The sequence below is a fragment of the Sipha flava genome, unplaced genomic scaffold (assembly GCF_003268045.1).
Source record: "Sipha flava isolate LNK unplaced genomic scaffold, YSA_version1 84_pilon_pilon, whole genome shotgun sequence".
Taxonomy (NCBI): domain Eukaryota; kingdom Metazoa; phylum Arthropoda; class Insecta; order Hemiptera; family Aphididae; genus Sipha; species Sipha flava.
Genome location: NW_020273626.1, coordinates 306,145 through 321,400, shown reverse-complemented (window position 1 = coordinate 321,400; position 15,256 = coordinate 306,145). Strand labels below are relative to the sequence as shown.

Genomic DNA, 15,256 nt, shown 5'->3' with positions numbered 1-15,256 from the left:
CGACGAACAAATAAATCGTTAGACTGTTATCTAAATCCACTTGAAAAGTAAAACGGTATATTTTTTTATCAACCAGATAGGGTAGTCAAACGTGTCAACGGACGGCCTTTACTGAATGTTACAAGTGCACTGTACCTCAAAAAAATAGGCCTCATAAAATGCTTAAAAAATCGTGTTCATTAGTTAAAAAAAAATAAAAATCGAGTCCTATACATAAATATGTTCTATATGGGTCTTGAAAATACCTTATATTTTGTTTTTATTTAACCGGTTGTTTTATTTCCAGATCATAATGAATATTACAGTATCGTACCGATAAATTAAATAACACAAAATTAATATCAAACTTATTACATGCTACAGACATTTTGATAACGTTGACAGTGATCGAAAATGAATAATCCATAATGAAAATTGTAATATAAATCAAATGTTTAACCCCGTTACATTAATATTTTGGTATTTTTTCAATTCCAAAACGAAACTTGTGTCCAAGTATAATAACAATGGGTAAGAAAACCATTAGAAATTGTATTTTTTCCCTTTGTGCTGTCAATAATATTATTTTATTTTATTATAGTTGACAATACCAAAAATTATTCTACTGGTTTATGTAATGGAAATAATTTATGAAAAAAATAAATGAAATAAGGCTCTAGCAATAATTAGAACAAATCGAACTTAAAATATTAAGCTACCAACAAATTATAAAAATGATTTTAATAAACGTGATTTTTAGAGAAAATTCCTTAAAAACGGTTTAAAAATGCAGTAAACTTATTAACAAATATATAAATGTTGATATAAAAAAATCGAATGTATCAGAAAAAATATATTCGACCTGTATTTTTTTTAATTAAAAAATGACGTCCATTATTTAAATCGAATTTTAAAATATAACCGGATTATTATTAAAAGGTAAAACTAAATAATGACACTTGTTATTAATGGGTTATTTATTTTCTATACATTAATAATTACTAGTATACACATCATGTAATCAACAGAGGAGAATCTGTAATTTTTCTGAAACATACCTTCATCTCTTTTGTTTTACTCGTTAGTTCAATATTCAATGAAAAGCACAAAGTACATAAAAAAAATGTTTGATTAATTTGTCTTGATCAAAGAAAGGTTAAAAACCAATTCGCAAAATAAATGTCAGCACTAAAACACATAATATGACTTTAAAATAATATCCATAAGGATTTTCGTAATAAGAATACATTAATAAGACTTGCAGGTTAGATACGTTTTTAACGACCACGAAACACAATTGTAATGGCGTCGGGTAATTTTTTATGCAAAACTAGGCTGTGTCGGTGACCGATGGATCATAAGCAGTTACTTTTCGGTGGCGAACGCGGTGCATACATAATTATATTACATAATGCATGCTCGTACACCAGTTGACAGAGTCAATGAGTAGGTACCTCGTAAAAATGCGGTACAGGTACAGGCACGTAAATGATCTAACCTACCCCTATGTACAAACATTGCAAACGAATGGTATTCATATACGACACATGCAAATATGAAAAACGAAAATAATTATAAATCACACGCTGCGAAAATATTTATCTGTGGTACGGTTTTTACCGAATTACTTTTAATCTCGAGTTATTAAATTTAAGCAATCGATTTCTGGGTACTCGTAATATAGTTATTGTACATATCTGTTGTATTTCTACAGTTAACTAATGCATTAGACTAAAACGGCAATAAATATTTTATTCTCTATAAAGTATTAACATTATTTTAAATCGATTAAATTGAAATATATTAAACACGTGATCGTCTACATACTTAATTCATCATAAACCGATATCTTGTCTCCTACACAACTTATTTTTTTGCGTATAATTCAATTTGTATTGTTATGAAACAATAACAATCTCTATTACTCTTTATATAAACGATAAGTGAACTGATTATAAGCTAAATAATATGAAATATGAAATCACGGGTTTCATTTTTTTTCACACTTTAGTCGAATGTAGTTGCACAACATTAATCATTATGGAAACAACAATCGACAATTGACAATTATTGTCAAATCGATTTTTGTCAAAGCCAAATAGTCAATTTTGTTAATTTTTTTTTTTTTTTTTTTTTTAATCAAAAACCCTTATACTTACGGTTCAGATTTGAACAGTTGGTGAAACTTAGTTACAGGTTTTAACTATTGATATCTGCAAGGGTTTTAAAATACTTTAAGACGCTTTCGCACGATTCAAACTTCTGATTCCTACGCTATCGATTAACCTGTTGCCCTTACTTCAAACGTGCGACATAAGATTAATCGGACGTCCTCGCCCGGTAATATTATGGTGTGCACATGCCGTCCACAATGATACGTGGTAGGTCGGAGGATAAGTGCACCGAGTCACGTTCAATGGTCTGCTGACCCGCTCCAGGTAGTCTCATGTCTTGCGTCCGCTGAACCGAATAAAAAAAAAAAAAAACGATTGCACACCGTTTAGCCGCTAAACGAGTCGGTAACCTTTTCATGGGACATAGACTTTTTTTCTAAATGTTTAAAAGTTACACACCCACGATATCCAAAGAACCATCCCTGGTGGTTTGAACTACATTTATAATTATTATTTTTTTTTTTTTTAGCTGTACACATGATTTTCATGTACAAAGGAAGAATAATTTCGACGTCAAGGCGTATCCTAATGAACCACAGGTTGCCGATCCATACTGTAGCGTATCAAATACACGTTATGCGCGCCTGTCTCGTCGTTTATTCTCGTTTCATACATAATCATTCCCTCAGCACCTACTACCGGTCTTAGGAGGAACCAACGAGATACAAACACGTAGACACAATCCATACGGCACACACAATATTATTTCCTCGTCGGACAATAACAGTTATTGTTAGGGCCCAGATTTCGATGTATTTGCATCGTTTTTTTGGAATGTCTTACACGATGCTTTCCAAGTTACAAATGTGTTTCAAGTATTCCATGTTGTAACTACGAAACTTTTTTTATGCACTTTTTGCATTTTAAGCGGATTTTATACTTTTTAAGGCATTTTTGACGTTTTTAATGCATTATTTTAATTTATTAACACATTTTTGACCTTTTTCTTGTACTAAGACTAAAAAAAATTGACTTATTGAAATAAACATTGAACTACGTAATAGAAATAATTTTCATTTTGAACTACATAACATCAGATAATCTGGTTTATTTACTTTTTACTTATTTAATTTTTTACTTGCTATTTTTTTTTTTATATTCATAAAATCATAAATTTTAAACGTAGCAACACAATTTTAAAATGTTAAATGAATAAATAAGTAATAATAATAATAATAATAATAATAAATTTAATGTTAACTTTATTTTACATTTTCGTAAAGGGCATTTTTTTAATTTTTTGGTGCATTTTTTTTATATTTTTAGAACATTTAAATCCGAGCCCAGGTTATTATCATCATCATCATTATTATTATTATTATTATTATTATTATTATTATGCTCCGTTGCAGCTCTGCTGCACTGTTACTTTTGTTGTAATATGACACATACACGCACACATATACAAATTGTTCACTCATAGTTCAAAAAAATATTACTACGCTATTAGTACGAGAACTCATGGTGCGAGACGTAGATCTGACTATGAACGTGTCAGGGGAATCATCTAATAAGTCTTGTGCAAAAATATTTATTCAGATACAGAGACAGTAAAAGAGAGAGAGAGAGAGAGAGAGAGAGAGAAGCCTTTTACCTCTGTACATCTATTGTTTACTCTTGAATATGTCTACTGCATAAAAATACCCGATGGCAAATGAAAAAATGTAAAATTCCTTTTCCTTCTGTATACATACATATCACATAATACACCAGTCATTGTTTAAAAATGGATTCGGACTACCATCGTAATTTCATATCACAAATATCTAATGTTATTTTTGGGTTATCTGTACATTAGTATTGAACGCGGGAAAAATAAATACTAAGATTTAATTAAATTGTATTCATTACTTATTTAAGTACATGAATTATTGCAAGTCAAATAAAAATCAAACTCGATTGTATTCAAAAAGATAAAATATTAAAAGGAATCTAACTTATTCCAGTCATGTACACTACGCATCTTAAGTTGTATGTGTAAAATGCGTAAAAGTCAAATAGCAATATTAACCAACGGTCGTAATGTTAGAAAGTCCTTATTTGTACAAACAACTTTAATTTTATTTAATCCACGATTTCAACGGATAAAATAAGGTAATAGGCCCCGCTAAGGACCAATAAAGAGAAGATGCAATAAAGTGGAGAAATATCATCTTGAAAAATTTGACACGTGACTAACCTACTTGTAAGGTTATACTGGTAACAGATTTTCGATATTTTAATATTAAAACTTATGTTTACTTTTTTAAAAAACTTCTTCCTGGTCTTGGAACTAATGGAATTATATCGCTATTAATCACGTTAATGCGTCCTGACCAATACGATACGTCACAACGAATCAGATCCAGTGGCTATGGAATTTGATCGTGACTTCCGGACGCATTTTAACTAGTAATTTTGTGGAATTTTAATTAGATTACTGCTCGTAATCCATCGAATGGGTGGGGGAAAGGTTGTACATAATACGTATATAACTATAAATATATTTTGCAATTCAACACATACGGTTTTAGCGACATTTTACTGTAAAATAAGTCACAAAGTCAAAGTAACGTCGAACTACGCAATGTACGAAAACAATAAGATAATTTCCGATTTCTTCCTGATCGGGAATACGTTTTTACGATATATCTTATTCTATGCATGTATATATATGCACCTACGAGGAATACTTTTTTTTTTTGCGTATTTCATTATTGCATGCCATACTAACGATAATATACTCACGCATGGTCAAATCTTAAAATACCAAGGATTTCGAAATCAAAAGTTAATAAATAAGATTGACATTTTATTTAAACAACGTATTGATCACGTAAGTTGTCAATCATATTTTCAGTAAAATTATTGCAACTGATCGAATAACGTTTACTAGTCGAAAGCAATTGTTACTTAACACAGCTGGTACCTAATATATTTAGTACAAGAACGTTCAGTTAATGTCTAGCAAGCAATAAACATAAATCCAAGTTTACGGTTTGACGAAGAAAATTAATATTAGTTAATCATTTATTTAACAGACACTTGATGCGGATAAACAATGAATTTGTTGATATTAAACATTGTAAACAGTGTGATTGGTAATTTGTTAAATATAAGACGTAATTCATAGTTGAAAAGCTGTTTTCTATTTACTAATTGCACTTGAAACTCGATCGTCAAATGAAAATACTTCGTTTTAATTGATGGGTAGGTGTATACGTATATATCTACGTAGTTATAATTTCTTTTCGAACTGTATAAATCTCTATAAGTTACAACGTTATTTGTTCGAACTAATTTAGTTATGATTATACATAATTGTAGTTAAAGTTATTTTCGAGTTTAGTTTTATGGCAAAAAAAAATCAACTTGTTAGCCGCAGCCAAAAAAAGACGATTATTATGCGCAACAGATAGTTGTAGTTGTTATAGTTGATAAACAATCAAGATGGAAAAAACTACATATGAAATTGTAACAGTGAGTCGAATATCACTATGTATATCAATGATCCCAATCGGGGGTACACACACTCCTAGGGGTACTCGTGATGATTTTAAGGGGTACGCGAAAAAAATTAAGTAATAGTGGAAAAATATTGAATTTAGTTAATTTAAAACTATTCGTTTCAGAAATATGCAATATACGTTATTACAAATGAAAACTTGTATCACACAAATAACAATTTTTTCTTATCTTATGGATGTGGATTACTGTGTATAGAATACTACATATAATATTATCTTATTATAGATTATATAATAATATTATATGGTAGGTTGCGGTGTTGGTTTGTGTTGAACTTCGGCCGGTTTATATTGTCATCGCACATTCGTACATAAGGGTAAAACTTAATTTTATATTGGAATCAGTATGTCTATTGCATTCAAACTGTGATTATTGTATGAAAACTTTTCTTATTTATATTTTATAATTCATCATTTTTCATTGTTTTCAAATTATTGTCAGTGGTTGCTTAATATTCTGTAATTTAATTTAAATAAGTACATTGTGATAAATATGGATCAATGGTTAAAAACTGGTACAATAAAAAAACTAGACCAAGTTGGAGAAAATATTCATTTAACAAGTACTTCTCAAGACTCAGCTAAAGATTTGGTACAACATACATAAAATGCACAATCTTCAGTTCTTCAAAAAAGTAAAAAGAGAAAATACATTGATGAATATGTAAAATATGGATTTTCATGTGCAGGAGATTTTGACTATCCTAAACTTAAGTGTATTGTGTGTGGTGAAGTATTGTCGAATAGCTGCATAAAACATTTTTTGTTCTTAAGACATTTAGAAATAAAACATGCCGATTATAAAAATAAAGAATGTGATTTTTTTAAACGTTTAGCTAGAAATAATGATAATACGTCAATTTTGACATCATACATAAATCCAGCTAATAAAGGTAACCAAAACGCGATTGAAACTAGTTATCGTATTAGTTATCGTATAGCAAAATTTAGTAAGAATCATACAATAGCTGAAAATTTGATTTTTCCTTGTATAAAAGATACCGTTCAGTGTATGTTTGGAGAAGAGAACGTAAAAAAGATAAACAGTATTCCTCTTTCAAATAATACGGTTTCTCGTCGAATTCAGGCTATGTGTGAAGATATTGAGTTGACAGTAATAGATAGAATAAAAACAGTAAAATGTTCGCTATTCAAGTTGATGAAAGCACCAATTTCACAGTTTTACTTGTTGTTGCAAGGTATTTAAATAAAATGAAGTCAAAGAAAATGTTTTGCTTTGTCATTTATTGTCTGAACTCATAATTGGTGAAGATATATTCAATGCTATTGATTGTTATTTCAAAAAAATGAGTATTAATTGGTCCAATTGTTGTGGACTATGTAACGATGGTGGAAAGTCAATGTCGGGTATATATTCTGGTCTTTGAGGTCACATAATGAAAATAGTTCCTAATATAAACTGGAGTCATTGTTGTATTCATTGACAGTTTTTAGCATCTAAAAACCTTCCAGGGGAACTAAAACTCGTTCTTGATAAAGCTGTTGAATTAGTTAATTTTATAAAAGCAAGATCTACAAATTCGAGAATATTTAAAGCTTTATGCGAAGACATGATGAGTCCTCATTCAAGTTTACTTTTTTACACAGAAGTCAGGTGGCTATCCTGTAGCAAGGTACTTGCACGTTTATTCGAACTAAGACATGAGGTCCAAATATTTTTTGAAAATCATTCTTTTCAATTATCTCCAAAATTATAAGACTGCAATTGACTTCAGGCGCTTGCGTATTTATCTAATATTTTTTTACAAATAAACTATTTAAATTTGACACTTCAAAAAATTTCAATAAGGATTTTCAGTGTTTCGGATAAAATTAAATCAATGATTAAAAAATAGATTTTTGGAGGGTATGTATTGAAAATGACCAACCTGAGGTATTTGAAATGTTACACAATTTTCTATCTGAAAATAAGCTAGTTATGTCTCGGAAAATTAAGAAAAACATAATTGAACATCTGAAAGGGTTAAAATTATCATTAAAAAAATACTTTTCCAAACCTGAATAAGAAAACAATTGGATTTCAAATCCTTTTAATGAAGAATTCTTTCAAAAAGCTACATCTTTATCGATCGTAGAAAAGAAAACTAGATAGAATTTTCATGTGACATAACTTTAAAAAGTGAGTTTAAAAGAAAACAACTTATTAATTTTTGGATAAATATTAGAAACGAATATGAGCAACTCTCTGACAAGGCAATTGAGTTCCTATTGCTATTTATTAATACGGAGTTGGTTGAAACAGCGTTTTCTTCATATATCTTTATTAAAAATAAGTATAGAAATAAACTAAACGCAGTTCCAGATTTAAGATGATATTGAACCTGATATATAAAAACTATGTCATTTGAAACAAGGTCAAAGATCTCACTAATTGTTTTCATTTAAATTTTTTGTTTATTAAATAAGTAAAATAAGTAATTTTTTATGTGTTTTATTACTTAAGATAAAAATATATACATTATTATACTATATTATATTATTGTTAGTTTTAAGAGTATCTTAAGAGTGGTTATGTGAACATTCTTTAAAAATATAAAGAGGGGTAAAAATATTAAGCTTAGGGGTACAGAAGGAAAAAAGGTTAGGAACCGCTAATGTATATTATTACTTGCTTTTACAAATTTCAATAAACGAACAAAAACCACGATCTGTACTCGCACGGTCGTCTTGGAAAATTTTGCGTATAGGAATGGAATAGGCTAAAAATTTTGTCTCGTCGACGCAATTAGCAATACTGTTATGCTTTAATAATAATATTATACAACAACGGGTGCATATCGAGACGCAGACAACACAGCGCAACGTACGGCAACACAGGATAGTTTTATAGAATCTATTAGTCAGAAACTTAGAACTTATTGGGAACTTATTTAGCGGGAAGGTAGTGCAGGGAAGAACTGCACTGTGCTTATGTCGGCCTGCGTCACGTAGTGTTCGCGAAACAGTTTACTGCAAACGTACCACGTGCTTGGGAAAATTTATTATAGTAGAATATTTCACATAATTATAAGCCATTGTTAATTGAGTCAAGATTTTTTTTTTTTTTAATGTACCATGTAAGACACTTTAATTGAAACTGTCAGCTATTACACAGTGTTAATTGACACTTATCGTTTACTATTTAATTTTCAAAAATTTCCGACAACAAATTGACTTTACCATGGATTTATCATTTATTTATAAATATAAAATTATCTCTACTCAATTTTTTCACGTTTAGTTAATGAGTAGGGCAAAATAAATTTGTCAAATTCGTCACCGGAATCTGGTTGAGAACGTAGATTTATTAAATTTCTGGCTATCGTATTATCGCTTACAAATGAATGAACAGTGGTATGGAACTGCGTAGCAATACGCACTTACACTTTAGGGGCGTATATAGACTTCCTTCTAGGGGGGGACTCAAATTTTTTCTTTAATTCAGGCTCAAAATAAACAAGTAAAATGTTTGGTAATGTTTAAATCAAGTGAATTCTTAATATTTGTGGTTTTTTTTAATCTAATGCTGGATCCACTTAAAATCAACTTTTTTGTAGTTCTTTTTTAACACCTGTCTGTGTTTTGAAAGTTACGCTTATGTTTATTAGATTTTTCACTAAGTATGGACTCGACAAAAAGCCTAATTCAGTATTCACAGCAACGCGTAATTTGATTTCATTATAAAATGATTTGAAATGTGTATCTCACATATAATCAATTCCTTAAATACAGGATTCAGGGGGGGAGCGATCCCCCTTCGTCCTCCCCTAAAATACGCCCATGTTACTCTTAAGTAACTTGGATAACGCATTTTTTCTTTGGCTGCGCAGCGTCACCTACGTCTTAACGTGCGCCCGACCTAACACGTGTCGTCTGCGTACAAAAACCGGAGACTTGATTGGATGCGAATTTCGTCGAACGGTTAAGTCAGCACGTGGCCGTGGGGGGGGGGGGGTTAGAATACGTCGTAAAATGAATGCACAAGATTCGTACGATATTAATATTGCACACTCACTGGGTCATCTCTGAGCCCACCTCAAAATCGTACAACACACATATATACACGTACACAAATAATACGAAATAATATAATATCAGCAGCGGGAGACCATTACGCACTACGGCTTATAATACTAACGTACATATATATATATAATATTTCCTTGTCAGGATGTCCGTCGTCGTCCCGAACTGTATATGACATCTGCGCTCGCGTGTGTGTGTCTGTGCACGTTTTCAATGAAGGAGAGAGAAAAAATCCGTTTTTCCCGATCAATAACATCCAACCGAGTGCACATTTACATCATATTTTTATACCCATCGATTGACCACACTCGCAATTTTGTGCACGCAGTATGTGTATAATATGATACTCTACTACTGTTACCAGTATTCCAATGTTATATGTTTCGTTTAGATGAATTCATTAAATTGTATTATCCACCTATGTATACCTATGTATACATACGTAGATTGACTAGAATTTATTAATTCACTCAGTTAAATTGTATAAATAATCAAGTATTCTGCACCTGCATAAAAATTTGAGCTATGTATGCTAACACTCGGTACCTAACCCATTTCAGATATTGAGCGAAACAATGAAATGCGTAATGGTTTTGCGTTTTTTCCTTCACTCTTTTACTCCATACGCAATTTTTATTTTAAAGAAGAAAACCATTGCTAAGAATTTCATATTGTATCCAACTATGATTACAAAATTAATAATAATCCTACAGTTTAACTTATCATAAAGATGTATTACGGTTAAACAGTTATCCTTATTTTATTTATATTTTAAATCTTAAAAAGGACAGAGAATGTATTGGTTTTACCATGATGTATCTGCTTTTTTGGTTTGTCAACACGATTATGACCTACAAACGGATTGCTTCAATCATCAAAAGAAGGGATGGTTACTGACAGAAATTGTTGTCTAGTTAAAGCTTTTGAGCGGTCATTTTTCAACTATTCAACGGTTTTTCTGATTAATAATTAAGAAAAACAGACGTTGAGTTACAAAAAAAACGACAAAATACTACTATACATGATACAGGTTTTCAATGAAAATCATTTTTTTTTTGTCGTTACTCAAAAAATAATAACCGTAGAGACTTGACAGGTTCACTGAAAGTTAATTGAACCATTCTTCATACAAGGCAAAGCTTTCAAAAGATTCTGAAATGTTTATATTATTTATTTATACATGAAATATTCATGTTTTCTCATCTTGTTTTTGATCAATGTCGATAAAATAACTTTTCAATTTTAAAAATGCAATACAATATAGTTCTTCATATAATATTTTTACTCAAGTAAAAAAATATCGATTATCTATGGTGTAAATTTATATACTTAATTAAAAAAACCTTTCATGTAATATTTACTATACATTGAACAAACATTTCCTATCATATACGATATATCGTAAAAATAACAAACATTTATTAAACGAAAAATACGAGATTTTGATTTTTTATGCGGTAGGTATAATAGTCAATATTGGAAAATAAACGAAAACATAATATATAAAATATATATATTAAAAAAAACTGATCTTAAATACACCTACTGAATTCGGTTCCCAATTTAACGAAGTATTCTGCAAGGACGGATATCCTGATTTACTCAGGGGTGTATTGGGACGTATACATTAGTAATAACGGCGTAAGCATTATTGTACTGTAACAAAATGTACAAAGAAATTCGTGCACGCAAAGAAAAAAACATGATTTTATAAAGATTAATATCGTATAGTGTTCACTGATATAAAAGTAAATACATACATACACATACGACGAGATCACAGACTCCATTAGAAAATCTTTGGGTATAGTAATCTATTGTGAGTAAAACACCATAGGCTATAATATACGTTTAAATGGTACAACATTTAAAAATATCAAGAACAAAAAAATTCTTAGAATTTGGTATATTTTATAAATTTCATATCGTGTGTGTAGATTTAATTTAAATAAGTAACATAACTTAAGTATTTGCTTGATGTGATTTGTACTGTTGTACATATGATGACGATTCATTTATATTCGGTTTATAACCCGTAACTTTCCATAAAGTACCTACATAATATGATAATATTATATAATAACACAACTTAATTTATCTGTTGGTCAACTTCTTAAATTAAATTTGATAAAATTCGATTCCGATAACAATGGCTAGCGTGAATAAGTTGAAGACAAAATGTAAAAAATATCAAAAGTTACTTTAAAGTAGTTCATTATGACTTTGTTATATACTGTTAAAAGTGTAATGTGATTTAATAAATATTTAAATATTTTGTGTACTACGAATTAGCTTAATTTACCTATGATAAAATTTTGAATTCCGTTAAAATCTTAGTGTAAGTAATTTACTCAAAACACGAGAAGTAAATTATATAAAAAAATGCGACAGTTTTATCGCTACTTCTGGTAACTATTACTTTTCTGTTTAAAATTTTGAAAACTGTTTTTAAGAACAAAACACAAATGCACTAATAATTTCCAAACTAACAATAAACAGCTTTATTAAAAAAATCTAATCTTGTGTGAAATACCAACCAAAAGTGTTGCTGCCCGCGGACAGGGACAAATTTAATACGGTTTACATATGCTGCGAACGATTACGAGATGTTTTGAAAACTAAAATGTAATTAACTCTGCCACCATCTATCACTGCGACATTCTTTCTCTTCCATCTTATCTTCGAAAATGGATCACATTTTCCCCGCGCGTTCGACCACACTCGGCAATCATGTGCATAATACAATTTTCTAAGTACATGTCATATGTAAGCAAATTATCTACCGGTCACTTATTACAGGTATATATGATAACTATGACGTGTGCATGAGTACATATGATTATAACAATATACCTGATAGAACCATCATGAATAACACACTTATATATATATAAATATAGCACAACTAATAAAAGCTACTATGCAATGAAAGATATGGTTTCATCAAAACTACTATCACGTCGAACAAAAGATCTACGTACCTGCGTTCCATTGTAACATAAGCGCGTGAAACATGGCCCAGCACAAAAGACAACGAAGGAAAATTCGTTATTTTCGAAAAGAAAAGCCTGAGAATAATATATGCATCGGTGTATATTGTGGATTCGGGAGCGTTCGGAAGAAGAAAAAATGATGAATCACGACAGTGGTGGCCAAACTACGGTCCGCGGGCCAACTCCAGCCCGCCATCATTGTATATCTGGCCCGCAAAAGTATTCTACATTACAACACTTATTTGCATAACTGTAATATTTTACATTTACGTAAAAAAAAAATTAAAAAATACATTTTTTTATGGCCCGAGGTAAAAAAAAAGTTTGGCCATCATTGAATTACGAGAACTATGTAATAAACCCAATATTTGCCAATTCTTTAGTAGCAAAATATTGGAATGATAGTTGGACAAGTATGGCGTGCAGAAGGTAGTCTCATAAAAAAAGTTCTCGTTGAAAAACCTAGTGGAAAAATATCTTTAGAGAGACCACGCCTTGCGTAGATGGACACGGTGAATAAAGACATAACCATGAAGAATAAAGATATCTTAACATAACACATATTCTAATACGATCCTACGTATAGAATCAGTATGGCGTCGGATAGGAATCCTAGAAATGGTGATCCTGAGCCTGAGAAGAAGAACAAAAGAACATATATTAAACATTATACAGCTATACACACCTAATCATATATTATATCATATGCACTCGAATTAGATCGACTGACGTCATTAGTCTCGGCCACCCATCTGTTTGTTCGTCTGTCCGTTATTGTCCACGTTTCTATGGGTTTTATGGTTTTTCTATTCGTCCACCATTCACTTTCTGTGCGTATACCACTACCGTAATCTGTCACCATCCGTACAAATAATCACTCTATAGAAACCATCGCTGACGAAATCGATATTTAAATTATTAATTTATTACAATCACGCGATTTCCATTTAGCCAATCCACTGCCCATACTGCGCTTACTCACACGTTGCAGAATTGACGGGAGGTCATCAAGCACCGTTCACAAACTCACGTGTTGATGCCACGTCCAAAGATCCACAACGCGTTTGAACGCTATTGCGTGTCGAATTCGTTGAAACCATATGCATGTACATAATATAATAAATAGAGCTCATATGTTTTTTATTTGCATATTTTTTTCACGCAACTAGGATTATACCCTAATATAATATAAATACGATCCATGAAATCTCGATTGCAAATATGCAAACTTATTTAGCATATTTTCGCATATTTGACATTTTTGAGCATATAAATGCATATATCGATTGTTTCTAGATTAAGTAGCACATATTTTTTAAATTATAAGTACCTATAATATTAAAAATTGTCCATATTATTATAAATTATTAATCTTTATTGTTAATTGTATTATACATTTTCAGTCTACAAAAAATTCTTGCCGGATTGTTGAAGGTTTGAAAATATCAACAAAATGATTGTTGTACAGTGTCATCCTGACACTTTAAGTGCTTCGCCTATATAAAATTTAACTTTAATAGATCAAAAACTAATTAATATTTTTTTTTCATACACATAAGTTGTGTTTTTTGTAATAAAGTAATTTTAAATAGACATTCAAAAGATTATATACCTACGTTTTTTGAATTAATATAAACTATTTTTTTTGCATATATTTGTTGAAAAAATAGGTATATTTAATACATTTAATACGTATGGAATATAATCGCATATTTTGTCATTTTATATACATATTTTTATGACATTTTGGTCATTAATATCCAAGTTCTATTAATAAACGATCGTGTATAGTGGACTCGCGGTGAGTTGTGTCACAACACAGCGATTTAACTAAAACGAAAGGGTGCGGCTCGGTAACCGGAAAACACATGGATAGGACGCGCGATAAGCAAATGCGTGTAAAGAAACCTACTCGAGTTCGGTCGAGTTGAATTGAAATACAAACGTTGTACGTAATATTCATAAAAATATGCAGTTTTTTGTTCGTTTCGCTTGTCACGTAAAAATATAAAGTCGTAACAAATGAAACATAAAGCACTCTTTTGGAGTTTAAGGTCCAGACCAATCAAGTAATTTGTTTTTTTTTTTTTTTTTTTCAATAATAACTCATGCGTTGAACACTGTAACAGCTGATGCGTATTCCAACCAATTTCAAGCGTGACTGAACAAAACCAATATTAAATCAATTATTAATTTTAACTAAACTGATTATAATCAAATTATACCTAACTGAATGCATCTAAATCTTAAATGACTGGGTTAATTGAACCAACTTCTCGGCCGACACAAACAAATAATCAGATTTTTAATTATTTAATGCATGTTATCTACACATGCGTACTAATGTATACATTAAGTGTATGTAATAATGATCGAAATTCGGTGCACGACTTTCGACGAATTAACAATCGAACATCCAGTTCAATTACCACACTAATTCGATAGTATTATATATGTTAGTCTGATTATTTTTATTACACTACCACCAAAATGCACTGTTACTACACTAATCTTCATCGAATTCAATCAAGTATAGAATAAACCCTCGATGCTCGACTAAAAAGGGTCACTCAGAACC

General features: G+C 30.4%; 1 protein-coding gene across 3 annotated transcripts in view; it reads right to left on the bottom strand.

Annotated features, from left to right (window-relative positions):
- Nucleotides 1–15,256, bottom strand: part of LOC112693275 (calcium/calmodulin-dependent protein kinase type 1) — a 451,608-nt gene that overhangs the window by 313,338 nt on the left and 123,014 nt on the right. The window lies entirely within an intron of this gene.